At 36.9% G+C, this 16,234-nt stretch overlaps 1 long non-coding RNA gene and 1 other non-coding gene across 2 annotated transcripts; one reads left to right on the forward strand and one right to left on the reverse strand.

The window, feature by feature from the left end:
- Positions 1 to 6,126: 6,126 nt before the first annotated feature.
- On the forward strand, positions 6,127 to 6,198 carry TRNAG-UCC. Its single transcript has one exon. It is a non-coding gene; the product is annotated as a tRNA-Gly (tRNA).
- Positions 6,199 to 8,592: 2,394 nt separating this feature from the next.
- LOC121996564 lies at positions 8,593 to 12,041 on the reverse strand. Its single transcript, XR_006116119.1, has 4 exons — positions 9,335 to 12,041; positions 9,167 to 9,265; positions 9,034 to 9,099; positions 8,593 to 8,956 (listed from the first exon to the last, which is right to left on the reverse strand). It is a non-coding gene; the product is annotated as an uncharacterized LOC121996564 (long non-coding RNA).
- Between the last annotated feature and the right edge of the window lie 4,193 nt (positions 12,042 to 16,234).

The raw sequence follows: 16,234 nt of genomic DNA on the forward strand, positions 1-16,234 counted from the left end.
AGTGAAGGCCTGCGTGTTACCATATCCCAAACACCATTCTCAAATTCTTCTACCTTGGAACTGCCTTCCATTATCAACAACCAGCTTATGTGGAATGCCAAATCTACAAATAATATATTGTCATAAGAATTTAATAACCATTTGCTCGGTTATTTTGGCTAAGGGCTCGGTCTCCACCCATTTTGAAAAATAATCTACTGTCACCAGTAAAAATATCTTGTGAGCAGGTGTCAAGGGAAAATATCCTACTATGTCCATACCCCATTGATTGAATGGGCAAGAAACAATAGAGATTTTAAGCAATTCGGTGGGGTGATGTGGCATGTTCTGGCGCTTTTGATAGGATAAACAGGTCCTTACTAATTGAGCTGCATCAGTCTATAAAGTAGGCCAAAAATACCATGTCAATAATGCTTTTAGAGTGATAGATTGACCCCTGCATAACTCCCGCAAGAACCTTGATGTATTTCCTGTAAAATATATGCTCCATGACTATTGGAGACACACCCGTTACTTCTTTGGGCGTCCAGGCAAACACATCACTGTTATGTGTTAGACATTCCACCAGCTCGGCCTTAAGCTCAGGAGCTAGGTAGGCTGCTTTCTGAGTGGTGGCTTCTGGCTGACCGGCTTGAATTTATATTTCTTCTTTTTCTTTATATACCAGGATGGGCGACTTCTCTTGAATAGTATTGACTTCCATCCTTTTGAATTTTTCGGGCAGCATTGGCCTTTGTCTTAATTATCTCAACGTAGCATTTGCATGCTACTAATTGATCAGCTTTGACTTCCCCCACTTGGTCATCCATGGAGAATTTTGTTTTCTAGCAGAAGGTTGAGATGATCGCTCGAAATTCATTTAGGGTCAGTCGGCCCAAAATGATGTTATAAGCGAAGGGTGCATCCATGACTATAAAGATTGATTAGCGCGCTCTCATCAGGGTGCCTCCCCTAAAGATATGGTCAACTTTATTTGGTCGAGCGATTGAACCTCGTTACCTGTGAACCCATACAAAGGGGTCACTATGGGTTGAAACTCGCTCGAGTCTATTTGCAACTGTTCGAAAGTTTGTTTGAAGATAATGATAACTGAGCTGCCTGTATTAATAAAAGTATGAGAAATATTATAATTCGTTATAACAACCTTGGTTATTAATGCATCATCATGGGGTATTTCCACCCCTTCTAGATCCTTGGTTCTGAAGCTGATTTCGGACCCAGCTGTCGGCTCTGCACTACATCCAACTTCATGAATTTTCAAACAACGAGCGTGTGACTTCCTCGCTCGGTTGGAATCACCATTGGTCGATCCTCCAGTTATCATGTTAATATTACCTCGGGCAGCATTACTGCGGTTTTCCTCTTGCCGCGCTGAGGGCTGTTCCTGCTGAACTTAGGCTGACATTTGAACTTGTTCAGCCTGGGGCTAAAGTGCTCCCTGTTGTTGCTCGGCCGCTTGGTACTCAATCTTGAGTGGACTGTTTTATCGCCGATACAGTCGATGATTTGGAGTTGGAGAACGCCGGTGATATCTGGGGTTGTTGTTTCATTGATTTAGCAAAGTGTAACAATCCTTAGTGTTATGAGTGGGAGTTCAATGGTATGTGCACCACCTTCGTGGAGCTTCCAAATACTTCATGGCATGAGGTCGTGGTTCTTGATGACGAATTTGAGGACTCGCCCAAGGTGCTCTTGGTGGGGGAGCAGGCTGCATTGGGCAATCAACTGCTAGGATAGAGACAAGTGTGGTGACTTCCTTCTTCCGGATAGCTTGTGCTTCTTCAACATTTATGAACTCTGTTGCCCGGTTGAGTACAAGGTCAAAATTCTTCGGAGGTCTTCTAGCTAGATCGCGAAAGAAATCGTTATTGGTGAGTCCTTAAGAAAAGGCATTCACCAAAATCTTCGTGGCGGCGGTGGGGATGTCTATAACCACCTGATTGAACCTTTTAGTGTAGGCTCCTAGTGTCTCTTTGTGCCCCTGTTTGAGTGAAAAGAAGTCTAAGGGATTTTGTGATACCGCCGATTGCTAGAGAAGTGCTGAAGAAAGATCTTGCAAAAATATTTGAAACAACGAATGAAGTTGTCTAACAGTCGTTTAAACCATCGTTGAGTCGCCCCGTCAAATGTGATGAGGAGCATTTGGCATTTCACATCGTCCGTAAATTGCTGAAGAAGAGTAGCATTCTCAAATTTGAGGAGATGATCTTCCGGATCGGTTGTTCCCGAATACTCTCCTATATTCAGATTTTGATAGTGCTTTGGCAACGGATCCTCCAATACCTGCTGAGAGAATAGGGTGACAATTCACTCAGGAGAGCTATCACTGGTTATGGCTTTTCGTTTGCGCCTGTCTGAAGGCTAAGGAGATGGCACGCTGGCTCCAGTGGCTGATTCGTTGACTGACAGAAAACCTTTCTCTCCCGAAAGAAGCTTTCCTCGGACCCTGCTCATAATCCAACAATCCAACAAGACGTTAATGACCAAAAACCAAGGAAGAGGTCCCTGGCAAGGCCCTTTGACGTTCAAGTCAGTATGGCACCAGATGAAGGAATCAAGAACAGTAGAGAAAGTGCTCGCATGAGAATAAAGCTCAGATGATGCTTTTTCGTACCTTGTCAACAAAGAGGACCTTCCTTTATATATCATCTTTCATAACCTGTGTGACCATGAGGTGGCCCAAGTTGTCAGAGTTTATTAGGTGATGAAAACGGGACAATGTGAAATAATTATAGAGGAATCTTTCATCTATCCATTAATGTACCTCTTTTGTCGTTTATACTCCACGCCATTATTGACGTGGTTAAAAGAATATGATGTCATGATTAGCTGGTTTATGAGAGACATAATAACCTTCGAAAAAGACTTCAAAGGAATATTCTCCGACAAGTTATGGTAAGCTATTATAATGTTGTCAGAAGTTGTCTGCTGAGTATATCTCGGCCTATTTCTGAGGCCGACCTTATTTATGCCTGCCTTTGTATTAATCTGCTTGGTCGTATACTAAACACAGTAAAAATCTGTTCAAAGATTGATATGGTGCCCAAAGTATGTCGAGAATCCATTTAAGAAATCATATGATTAATTGTATATTAAAGCAACATTTAAGAGATAATATGATATCAACTAACCTTAAATTCGGCCAACCTCTGCCCGGCCATCCATTCATGTGAAGCCTCCAGTGGATAGGTGCCTTTAAGCCCAGTCGGCCTTTCCTCGCCCGAGCGTATATTGAGAATTTTATGAGATTGAATGTCTTTGAGGTTGGTCGGCCTTTACCCGGTAGGGCGAAGACAGAGGAACATAGGTTTGACCAACCTTTATCCAGTTGATCATATATTAAGAGTTTTATGAGGTTAAGGGCGCTAAGCCTAGCTGACCTTTCTCCGCCCGAACGTGTATTGAGAACTTTATGAGACTAAGAGCACTAAGCCGGCCTTTGCCTAACCGGGTGCACACAGAAAGTCTTATGCTCAACTGGCCTTTATCTGGCCTATTGTATATTAAGGGCTTTATAAGGCTAAGGGTGCGAAGCTCGGCTAGCCCGATTGGCCTTTTCCCCACCCGAGCATATATTGAGAATTTTATGAGGCTAAGGGCGCTAAGCCCGGACGGGCACACAAAAAAAGTTTTATGTTCAACTGACTTTTATCTAGCCGATCGTATATTAAGAGCTTTACGAGGATAAGGGTGCTAAGCCCGTCAGGCCTTTTGCCCGGCCGGCCTTTTCCCACCCGAGCGTATATTGAGAACTTTATGAGACTAAGGGCGCTAAGCCTAGACCGGCCTTTGTCAGGTCGGGCGCACACAGAAAGTCTTATGTTCCTCGAGCTCGACCAACATTTCATCCGACCGTGCGAGTCTAAAGAGTGTTAGAAGGCTTAAGTACCTAGAGCCTGAACGGTCTTTCATTCGATTGGACTCCTTTGGACCCGGCTAGCCATTTACTGACCGAGTGCATTATTTCTTTAGTTTCAGAGTAAAGTCCTAGAGTACCTGACCGGGATTGTAGCCGGTCGACCTTAACCGAGCGTCCTACTTTAGGGCCGCATGGGCAGAATCCGAGAACTTTGAGAGTGGGTGATCAACAGAATCCGGTGTGGAATGCTCCTATATCATGACTTTAACCATTATATCACCTTAACTTTGACTATCATATTATTTCCTAAATCCATTCGCTATAATCTGTATCAGGAACACTGCAATCTCAGTTGTTACTTTTCTTCGCATATAGTGATGTGATTACATACGTCGGATTGAGAACTAATTCTTCTTCGCCACTTTAGTAGTATTCCTCAATGCAATCTCGGTCATCAGATTGAAATCTTCTTCCCGGCGACCATCGATTTGGTGCACCGTTTTAATTGCATCATGGAGGCGAATATTCGCCTCCTCGTCCTCGTTGTCATTGTTTCCATCTTGCTCGCTTGCGCTGCCAATCTGCTGTCCTCCTCGTCCTCCTCAGGTGTCTCTGGCGCATTGTAGAGATTTCGAGGCCGTCGAGGCGTCGATGTTAGCCATATCGTTAGCTAACTCATATTTGGATCGGCAATCGTCTTTCCGATACGATAGATCCGCCTTGAATCCGCTCCTCTACATTTCAGTTTGCGCATTTTAAGAATCACATTTGAATCTTGACTTTTCAAGCTCATTTGGCACATTGAATGCTATCATTTGTAACATTTGAAAGTCTTTACATATAGTGTGAGAGTGACAAATTTATTATAATGGGATGGAAATTAATTTCCAACAAATACATATCGTTCGAGAACAAATTTTTCCTATTCACTATCGACTATAAATTAACCGATGAAATAGGTGACCATTTGGAGTGTTTTGTGAGTTGGAGTTGGCATAAGAATATACTGTCTTTTCTTCCTTATAAATCTTATCTGATTGTTTAATCTTTTAACGCTAGAGCTTAAATTTTTTGGCCCGAAATCTAAACCAGGTCAGCAAGCCGATCAACCGTTGCTCGGTTCAACAGGTCCATTCGTAACGCCTTAAATAATACATAATTTTTGAAACAAGGGAACAATTTAATTTACATGGACCATTATTCCATTTCATTATGATAATGTCATTGTACTATGGTATCTAATAAGATATTTAAATTGTCAATCAGATATTTATGGTTCGATCTTTAATTATGATGTATTTGTAAGAATTTTTCTTTTAAACGAGGATCGCAATCAAAGAATACTGGGTTCTTAAGTTAGTCCGCTGCGCATGCTATTTATCTGATGGCTGATGGAAAATTTCCTTGAGACATCTTACAAAATTTGATGTGGCTAAACGCCTCAATTTAATTTTTTTTATGTTTTTAAAATCAATTTTTTTAAAAAAAAATTAAATCTAAATACATATTTATATTTATAGTGTGTGAGTATTTAATTTTTTTTTATTTCATATATATTTTTTAACTTGAACGTTATAACTGAGAGGAGATCCTTTGAAACACTTTTTGCAATCTAGAGGATGCTCCCTTTGCATATATTGATGGGGATCGATAGTCTCCACTTGTAAAATAGGTGGAGACCATTTATCTCCACCAATACATGCAATAGGAGGATCCTCTGAACCGTAAAAAATACTCTAGAGGATCTCATTTCGTTATAACTCAACCCCTAAATCCTAAAAGTAATTAAATCCTAAAAGTAAATCTAATTAGTGTAATCCGGAGTTAAAAAAATAAATAAAAAAATATTATTAGATACCCTAAATATATACCTTATGATCATCTAAAATTTTTTTAGTTTTAAATTTTTTAACTTAAACACTATAACCGAACCCATAAATTGTTAACTTAACTCTAGAGAAAAAAATATAAAAATAAATAAATATGTTTGAATTGAGGCGTTCAGAAATTCAAGCGCCTTAACACGGTAAAATAAAAAAAATGGCTATGGTGTGAAAGTGCCTCTAATGTATTGGAGGTCTCGAGTCGGTGCACGCGAGTCCATGGCAGGCGGTTCGCAGCGTATCAAATTTAATCAAAGAAAATATAAACATAAAATATAAAATGAAAAAGTTTATGTCATTAACCACTATAATAATATAAAATTAAGAACGGGAAAGGATTTGAAAACTTAATAAATTTTCCATCGTTGAATTCAAAGTATGTGAGCGTCTGTAGTCCAACGGTGAGGATAATTGCCTTCCAAGCAATAGATCCGGGTTCGACTCCCGGCAGACGCAATTGCTTATTTTTTAAAAGCAAACACTAGTATTTTATCAAATTGTGGATGGCAGACTTAGTGAAACAATACGATGAAAAAAAAAACTCTATAATAGTATTAAAATATTTTCTTAAGTTGCAATTCTTTTTACACAAAATATTGATGTTTCTAAAAACTTGTAGAATATTTTTTTAAAACAAAATTAACATACTTATGTTGCAAAAGGTGATTATATTCGTCCCTACGTCCTCATCGATTTGCCCCTAAGTTAATACAGAAGAAATAAATTATAAATAACTACTAACCATTAGTATAGATGGTAAAACATGAAGAAGAGGTATGCTCAGGAAAAAAACTCATGCATTTTAGGGATATAAAAAATACATGAAAATATTAAAAAATCTTCATGTAAATTACTTTTGCATAAAATGTGAGGGTGTACTTATACATTAAACTTTGAAGCCATTACAAACTTCTATCATATTAAATTATATTTTGTCTAAAATATGATTTTACATAATATAAATTTTTCGTTATTTTAAAAAAATAGTTTATAATCTCCATGGAGGATCAAAATATAATATAAACAACTCAGATTCAAACTAATGAGAGAATATTAAAATTTTAGTTATCTTAAGAAAAGAAAAGCCTATGGCCAAAGACGGGTTAATTCTCAATTTAGTCCCTGATTATTTGATGTGGTGCTGATTTAGTCCTTCATTTTTCAATTGACCAAATTTAGCCCTCTAATTTTCGAACGTTTTCCCAAATCAATCCTTCCGTCCAAATCTCTGTTAAAGTAGACGGGCGACTTGTTTAACCGGTGGAAGTGACCGAATCGTCTTGCTTTTATTGTTGTGTTCTCTCCCCATTCTAGAGATGACCTAGAGGCAGAATATTTCAGCAATCGCCTTGTTCAGCGATTTCGGGAGACGAAGCAGATTCTTGCTGCTGTTGCCATTCTTTCTGCTCTCTGATTCCATTTCATCCTTCAACAGGTCTCCCCTCTCCTTCCACCATTTTCATCCTGTTATTTTACAGTCTAGCTTTTCATTCATTTGTCACCGAGTTTTGTGAAGCTTAGCATTCATCTGTCACCGAGTTTCGTCAATGATTAATTGCTATAGGCACTTGGTAGAATTTAATCTCACTGAGTTTCACTTTCTCTCCGTTTCTCAAAAAGATTTACTCTTTACAATCTTCCATGAGGCTACACCGATTCAATTTCTGTGCCCTACTTTGCAAAAGAAAAAATATGCTAGTTTGTTATGTTATTTTGTTTTCGAAGTGCAAAAACTCCCTCACTAAGCACTGTAAACTAATTTTGGTTAATTAATTTGTTGTAGCTTTTGTATTTATATTTAAAAGTTTTAATTATGGAATATTGACTATATTATGCAGACATAGTTGAACTTGTTAAGGTGACTCGTGTTAAAATGGTGAGCCTTTTGAAAATTTTAATCTTTTAACGCAATTTATACTTTTTCTCATTGGAAATAATGTGTTTTTAAATCTATTTCTGATGTAGGGCAAAACATATGTTATATTTGTTGGACGTAATCCTGGTATTCATGATAGTTGGGTAGAAACACATAATGAAGTGAATAAATTTAGTGGTGTTTTACACAAATCATATTGGAGTAGAGAAGAGGCAGAGAAAGCTTATGGTGCATTTTTAAAGACACAGTCGAAACAACCCGTAGCTACTTCATTTGCTTTCGGTGACAACAATTCTGTGACTTCAACTTCAAATTCCAGTTCAAGTTCAAGTACAACACCTAACAAATCTGAAAAAATTGCTAAGCTACGAGATGCTCAACTGGAGTTAAAACGTGAGAATCGCGATCATGCAGCAAGAGTTGCGAAGATATATGAGATTGATACAATATTTGAATCCTTGCACTTGTGATGATGATGGAACTTGTTATTGTTACTACTCAATTGTGTTATTAGTTATTAGTGAATGTTGTTCTCAGATATTAACCCTTTGTGTTGTATCACTCATTACCAAACTGAATGATCTATTAGTTATGGTTTTCATATTTAATGGTCCCTTTTATCTGAGGAAATAAGCAAGTGATATGGTGTTTTTTAAACTGTTAATTACCATAGAAATGGATTTTTTTATTTTAAACAAATGAACCAGAAGGCTATGCGATAGGTTCTCTTTGCGATAGCATGTACAAAGTGAGATTATGCTTCTTGATGAATTTAAATAAAATGGGTTTGTATAAAACTAATGTGCTAGCATTGCTTGAATCAAGGAGCAGTCTACATGTGTTAAAAGAAACTATTTACCTTTATACGAATGAGGTTGGAAGAAAACTAATAATGAGCAAGTGTGTTAAAAGAAACTATTTACCTTTATACAAATGAGGTTGGAAGAAAGCTAATATATATCTATCGTTCCAAAACATAAACTTCAACACTAAAATATCGTGCCTAACTAGAACATAACAACCATAAGCACCAAAAATATCCACCAGTACCAATACACAACATCCACCAGTACCAATACACAACAAACGCCAGTACCAAAAGTAAAAATCCAAAATTCGTACAACAAGCATTGATCATTTCTTGATGACAGAAGATTGTGATGAAGTTATTTTCTTCTTCGAAATATTTGGGCCAGACCTAGGCTTTGACACTGGTTGAGACATTGATTGAACTTGTCTTCTTGAATCGCTTGATATCGATCGAAGTTTGGAGATTGTGGTGTAATTTCTACCACCTTTGACAAACACTGGTGTTTGAATGATGATAGATTGATCCACCTAAATTCATTTCAACAATATGTTTAATAGTTTAATACATGGAAGCAAAAGCATAAAATGAAATTAAGTAAACTTACATTCACATTTGATAAGGTGTTCGAGCTCCCTCCAATCTGTATCTCAATTTTATTTGGTCTCTTCACCTGTATCAAAATTACAATTGTTAACAAAACTTTGAGAAACTATTTTCATAGAATGTTTTTAACTAACTTGTACTTTCTCCCTTGTATTGAGTACCGAATTGATGTTTGTTGGTTGGACACTACTTTACTGTGAAGTTGCATCTTGTTGTGTGTTTCTGTCTATCATCTGTCAACAATATGTTTAATAGTTTAATACATGGAAGCAAAAGCATAAAATGAAATTAAGTAAACTTACATTCACATTTGATAAGGTGTTCGAGCTCCCTCCAATCTGTATCTCAATTCTATTTGGTCGCTTCACCTATATCAAAATTACAATTGTTAACAAAACTTTAAGAAACTATTTTCATAGAATGTTTTTAACTAACTTGTACTTTCTCCCTTGTATTGAGTACCGAATTGATGTTTGTTGGTTGAACACTACTTTGCTGTGAAGTTGCCTCTTGTTGTGTGTTTCTGCCATCTGTACAAGTCCTTTGATTATGACCTAAATGGCCACATTTCTTGCATTTGTTTTGTCTATGTGGAGCTTTCAATTTGGTATGACATTTTGCTGGAGGTTCGTCAGGTTCTTCTTCTCAATTTGGCCGGTCTTCCAGCTTTGTTCTTATTATAAGCTGGAGGAAGTGGAGGAGGAAACACACAATCTAGCCACAAATCAGGCCCATTAATCAGCATTATTGATCTTGAATAACATTTCTTGTAAGCTTCAGTCTTGTAGTAGTGACTAACAAAAGCATCAGCGTCTTCATGTTTACACCAAAGTGCACATAATGCATGCTTGCATGGAATACCTGTCAAATCCCATTGTCTACAACTGCAAGAATTTGTAGAAAGGTCCACCGTGTGCTGCTCTTGACTGCTTGTAGCCTTAATTTGGAAGTGCATATCATCTGATTTCATAGGAATAAGTTTGGCAGCCTCCAAAGAAATTTTAGCTAAGATAGCTCTTATCCTTGGACAGTTTCTTGTATTCCATTTTTCAGCCTTCTCACGATTTAACTGAAATCGCCGCATCAACAAATTTCTGATTGCTTCAAACATTTCAATTATTGATTTCTCTCTTGCATCCAAAATCAAACTATTGAAGCACTCACACATATTATTTAACAATATATCACATTTGGGGATAGTGCTGAAAAATGCCTTACTCCAATGATTCTCATGCTTTTTTGCTAACCACTCATATGCATTACGATCAATCTCCTTCAACTCTTGCATCCTCTTACGAAATTCTTGAACTGTTGTAGCCTTTGCAGCATCCCACAAAGCATTTTTAATGGCTACACTTTTATATCCATCATTTTTCATGTTGCTATGCATATGTCGTACACAAAATCTGTGCTCAGCATTCGGAAACAAACTGTCCAAAGCAGGAATCAATCCTTTCTGTTAGTCTGACATAAATGTCCATGCACAGTCATTTCCTAAGTTTATGTCAACAGCTAACAACCGCAAAAACCACATTGGTGTCAACCATATTACATGTCACGTGGTGCATCAAATTAATTAATATTGGAACATTTCAAAACTAAAAATAAGAGATGTAGTATGGAGTCTCAAGTCGTATTTTTCCAAGGATAACTAGTAGGTGTGTGAATTCTAAAATTGGTTCCCATCAAAATCTAATTTCAACTAGACCAAGAATAGCATCAAAGAAAGTTCATTTTCATCTAACCACATTACATTCAAAATCTTATTGCAATTTCAAGAACCGAACCTAACATTCCATCACCATCACATTCAAAGTTAAAACTCAACTCAATCACCAAATCTTCTATACTCAATCACAATTAACAATTAATCTCAAGAAAGTCATTCTCAATAACAAAGAATAGAGGTAAACAATCCAAACATCAGATTAAGCTTCCAACACTAAACAAGTTCATAGCCTCAAAGATTAATTTCTTAATCACTAAATTGCTAACTAAATTACCAAAAACCTACATACTAACTATAAACAATTTTATAAAGTCTAAACCGAAAAGAAATTAATTGCAAAAGTTCATCAAGGTCGGGATTGCAAACAGAAATTGAAACTGGAATTACAAAAACTCAAACAACAATTAAATTGCAATGTAAGGATTCAGATCTGAAGATCTGAGCAGGTCGAGCACAATTCAAAGACTAAAACAAAGAAATCTAAACCCTAAAGCATTCCACAAACCCAAAACCAAGCTCCACATCCTTCGCCTCTGCCATGGCACAGAGCTGCCTCAGGGAACGCCCTTGTGGCAATCACCAACAATCCACTAAATAACCAGCACATTCAGGAGAAGTCCAGAACTATAGAGAACGCCCTAGTTAGCTCGGATTCACCCGAAATCACCTGCCGACGAAGAAACAGAGCACTCTTGCCAAATCCGGAGACGCGAGGTGGAAATGAAGATGGATCGATCTCTGGAGAACCGGAGAACGCCCCTAAATCCTCCAGAGAGAATGGCAGCAGCTTAGATCAGAGAGCGCCCCTAAATCTTTGCCTGGATGTAGCCCGCGGACAGCAAGATCACAACCGGAGAACGCCCCTTAATCGCTGCTCCGCGCTTCGTTTGCTGGTTGCTGGATCATAGAAAGCTCGCCGGCGACGAAGAGATTGAATCCTGGATCTGGAAGTATGGAATGGGAGGTTGCGGCGTCGCGGAGAAGAAGGATGAACAGTGGCCAGAATCGCGAGATCGCCGAGCTCACCGCACTGTAGCTTCTCACGAAGCTTTTAAATCATCTTCAATCTGATCAGACGGCTCAAAATCTTCGGATCTTGATCAACGGTGGAAAATAGCATAAAATCCGATCCAACAGTACCGATCTTCCTCTATGTATCAGATCTACTCCTCATTAGGTTGGATGAGCCGAATCTTCAACGGATGGCTCAGATCTACTTGATCTTCAATGGACGGTCCAGAATGCTCCGAGGCTTGATCAACTTGATTAACCCTTGATTTGAGCCCAAATGCAGCCTGATCTGATCGGGTCCATGACCCTTTTGATGCCCACAAAATAAGAATCAAATATTAGCACCAAATACCATGAAAATTAGCTAATTTGTAATTAGGTCCAAAATCAAATGCAATATTGAGATATGATGCTAACGTGAGATTAAACTATGAATAAACCAATAAAAACATGCATTATGATTCAAAATAATATAGCCAAAATCATGGTTATCAAATCCCCCACACTTAATCTTGGACGCCCCGTTCAAGTCAAGAAAACTAAAAATCATCTCCAAAAAAATTCCCTAGCAATACCTAGAAGATAGTAAAAAGAGTTTAACTAAGATCATCTTAAAGATTACAAACATTCATGAATACAATCCAAACAATAATCAGTAGGTATGGTAGTTTCAATCCAATTGAGAAATTAAGCAAATTGCAAGCTCACAAGGAATTTACCTATTCTAGCTCTCACACTCAAAATAGCATATATGTGGAGCTCACTCAATGTCACTCACAACATTTCACTACCATAAGCTTGCTTATTTTCTAATTCTCCACCACTATAAACATAGCATACATGAATCAAAAGGATTTTATCAACAAGAATTGAAAATGGAAGCAAGAAGAACAATTAAAGTGGATGAAATGGCAAAAGAAAAGAATTCAATGAAGAAAATGAGAGATAAGAGTATTGGAGGAATATACTTGATGAGTTGACCAATTTGATATGAAAAGAGTTGTATACCATTTGTCATTACCAATTCAACATATCAAGCTAACCTCTCCTTCAATTTGATGGCAAACAAATAATCTTGATACTCTCTGTTCCACTTGATAGTCTCTTGATGTGCCATTTTTCAAAAATTTTCACTGTATTTTAACTGTCTTTCCACTTCAATTTCAGCATTTGGGAACAAATCTCACAACACGTATCCAACACCCTCCCCCACACTTAAAATTTGGCCGCCTCGGACAATGAAACACAACATGTATACAATGACTTGTTACTCTTCTAGCTGTTCTTTTTTTCTCTGCAAAAGAATATTTGGGACACAACATTTAAAATCAATTCACAGCCCCACATTTCCACATCATAAATAGCTCCAACCTCCAAACAACTGAATCCATCAGAACAGTTAAAAAAAAAAAAATCATTGAAAACAGCACTGAATTCCACTTACTGCTACCCAGTTTTCAATCTTTGATAACAGCACCGAATTCCAGTGTTTCTGCAAAATCTGCAAAGTCCTAAAATCATTTACAACAAAGGAATATAGCTCATTCCAGCCTTAGCAAATTCAGTAACAGGATACACTCAATACTGGTTAAGCAGGAATAAAATCGATGAGTTCCAAGTCATTGCTGATAAGAAATGCACCATGATTTCTCACAAGCATTTTCATTAAAATCAACTTCAAAACTCAGAAATTCTGTAATGCAATCACATTGCAGACATTAGGAAGTTAGTGCAGAATTTACTTAAGCTCAGAATTTTCCCGAAAGGATCTCAATCCATGCTTAAGTCATTACAATTCAGCCTGTTCATGGTCTGTTAGTATTTTATGCACTTCTGAATTCTGAAATTGCTGCACAGAAAATGCAACAGCAGAAGAGCACAGTTCTAACATCTGAATTTGATAAGGTTCTACTATACTCTCTAATTGAAATATGATTCTAACATCTGCTGCCACAGATTCTGCAGAGAAGGTCTTATAGGGCTGCAAGGGTAGTACCAAAGCAAAACTACATTGATACTTCAATTTCAGAAATGGTATTGCTAAAATTGAGTTGCAATTCTGCAACTTAAGCTTCACATCCTCACTGATCAGATAAATTCAAAGAAATTTGGTGTATAACAGATTCACTGTAATTTACTTTCAGAAACTCTTGAAGAAATTTGATGTTTCCAATTTTAATGGTCTTCCCTAGTTTTCCATTCCATTTGGCCAGCTACGCACAACATCAATCTTTATTTCTGTAAAATTCAGCTTTGCAATTAAATTCACCACAGCAGTTTCCTCGTTCAGACTTTTAAAAAGTGAACTTCAGTTTTCAAATTCAACAGCAGATTTCATTTTATGTAGATTCATAAACCAGGAACTTATGAAATCACAGCATCAGGTATTAAGTTTCATGTCTTAAAGTTGATACAACAATTCACAGCTTCACATCACCAGCAGAATTCAGTTACAACTCCAAGCTGTCAACAAGCTTCAAACATAAGTTGCACAATACAATCAGATATAAAAGAATTCAATCCCAAATTCCAGTGATCATGATGTCCCGGAAATTCCAGCTTCAATACATGTTATTCCTCTAGCTTGCAAACTATTTCTCCAATGCACATATCTGATACTGCCCATCTGAACAGAATCTTCAAATTCCATCTTTATTTGCTGCATATTCCAGTTCTGGCAACTAAGTGCAGATTTCAGCATAATTTTTATATACAGATATGATACCATTGTTTTCCTCATCAACTTAGCATCAGTACACCAGGTCCAACACTTCAAGGTATCCAATCATATAAATGCATTCTTGTTGATTAAATCTTATTTCTATTTGCAGCAAAGTCTTTGCATTCTTCTAATTGCTACTGATAATTTAAATTGGATTGAACTTCAAAGCAAGTTATTCTCTGCATCCACAACATCTCACAGTTTCTTGCACGGAATTTCAGATTCAGATTCCTGAATTCGTAAAGGACCTTAAAGGCTGAAATACCATTTATTCCGTATCATATAGGACCAAACTCGAATTTCTTCCTTGTTTAGATGTTGCTTCTAATCTTTTGATACACTTTGGCACACAATTCAGCAAGCTTGAATCTGCTCTTATAGCTATCCTTTTAAAGTAACACAAATATCATGGATGAAAATTTATTTCATTTGAACTTGAAAATTCTACAGATTGCACTTTCAGAATTATACATTTCAGTAATGGAAATAAATCTTGGTAGAAGCTATTTATGTCCAAAATTCCATTTGTTATATCACATTACAAAACTTCATGTAAGCTTCTCCTCTCCTGATATCAACTCTGAATTTTTGATACTCCAACAGCTCTCAACTTCATCTTCACAGAATTTCACAGTTCTGCATTTATCTCTCGGAATTCTGAGTTTCAGCTTGATCACTTAGTATCCTCTCCTGATGTTGTTGCTTCCTTACTTCAAGCTTAAACAATATATTCCCAAAGAACTTAACAATCATTAAATCAAATGATAGCTTGACTTCCATCTTATTTCAGCAAGTGACATCAATTAGTTACTGCAATTCAGAATTTCAGCACTTTGACACCTTCAGAATTCTGTTCAGCCATTTAATAAAGATTGGAAAGGAAGTAAACACAAGTAATACTGAAAATTTAAATTCTTCACTTAGACTTTTAAATGATTGGAAACTTCCCAACTTAATTAACAGCATTTCTTCATTTATTTCATTCTCAAAATCTGCAAAACAGCTCCAAAATCTGCAAACAGCTTTCAATCACAACTTCAGCATCAGATTTCTTGTTTTCTACAGATTCTTGCTTCTGCAGCCTACTCTAAATAAGTCTTTCATTAGCATTCCTTCAATCTTCCATTACTCTATAGTTATAGTGTTTATTTCTGCAAAATGCAGCACAGCACAGCAACTCTAACAGAAAGTTAAGATTTCAGCATTTCCAAAACCTTCTTACCACATATGTCTCTTACAATTTTGAATGCATCAACATAGTATCAAGTCTTACACTTCAAACAATTGGAGCTTGCTCTTGACATGATAATACTCAAGAAATGGATACATTTAGCATACAGTCTTAAGAGCACTTCATTCATAACAACATATTTCAGCATTTACTTTTCTAGAACAGTAGCACCACAACCATAAAACCTTTAAGCATTTAACTCCATTACATCTTCCCAAACTTCATCTTTAGCTTGAATTTGAATCCCATCCATTAACAAATGAACCCAAGCATTCAAAAGCTCTATACATCTCCCCCACACTTAATTCTTTTGTCATCTTGCAAAATCTAACTCATCAAGAATTCAACCAATACTCTCAATGAAATAATGACAAGCAAAGATAATAAAGAATTCGAATTCTAGATGAAAATGCTTCAAGAAAATTGTGGAGAAAGAAATTAGAATTTATGATGGAATAAAAATGACAAATATCCTTTCTTTTCATGGATACATATGCTATTGTGACTTT

Source organism: Zingiber officinale, chromosome 6A (assembly GCF_018446385.1).
Source record: "Zingiber officinale cultivar Zhangliang chromosome 6A, Zo_v1.1, whole genome shotgun sequence".
In the NCBI taxonomy this organism is placed as follows: domain Eukaryota; kingdom Viridiplantae; phylum Streptophyta; class Magnoliopsida; order Zingiberales; family Zingiberaceae; genus Zingiber; species Zingiber officinale.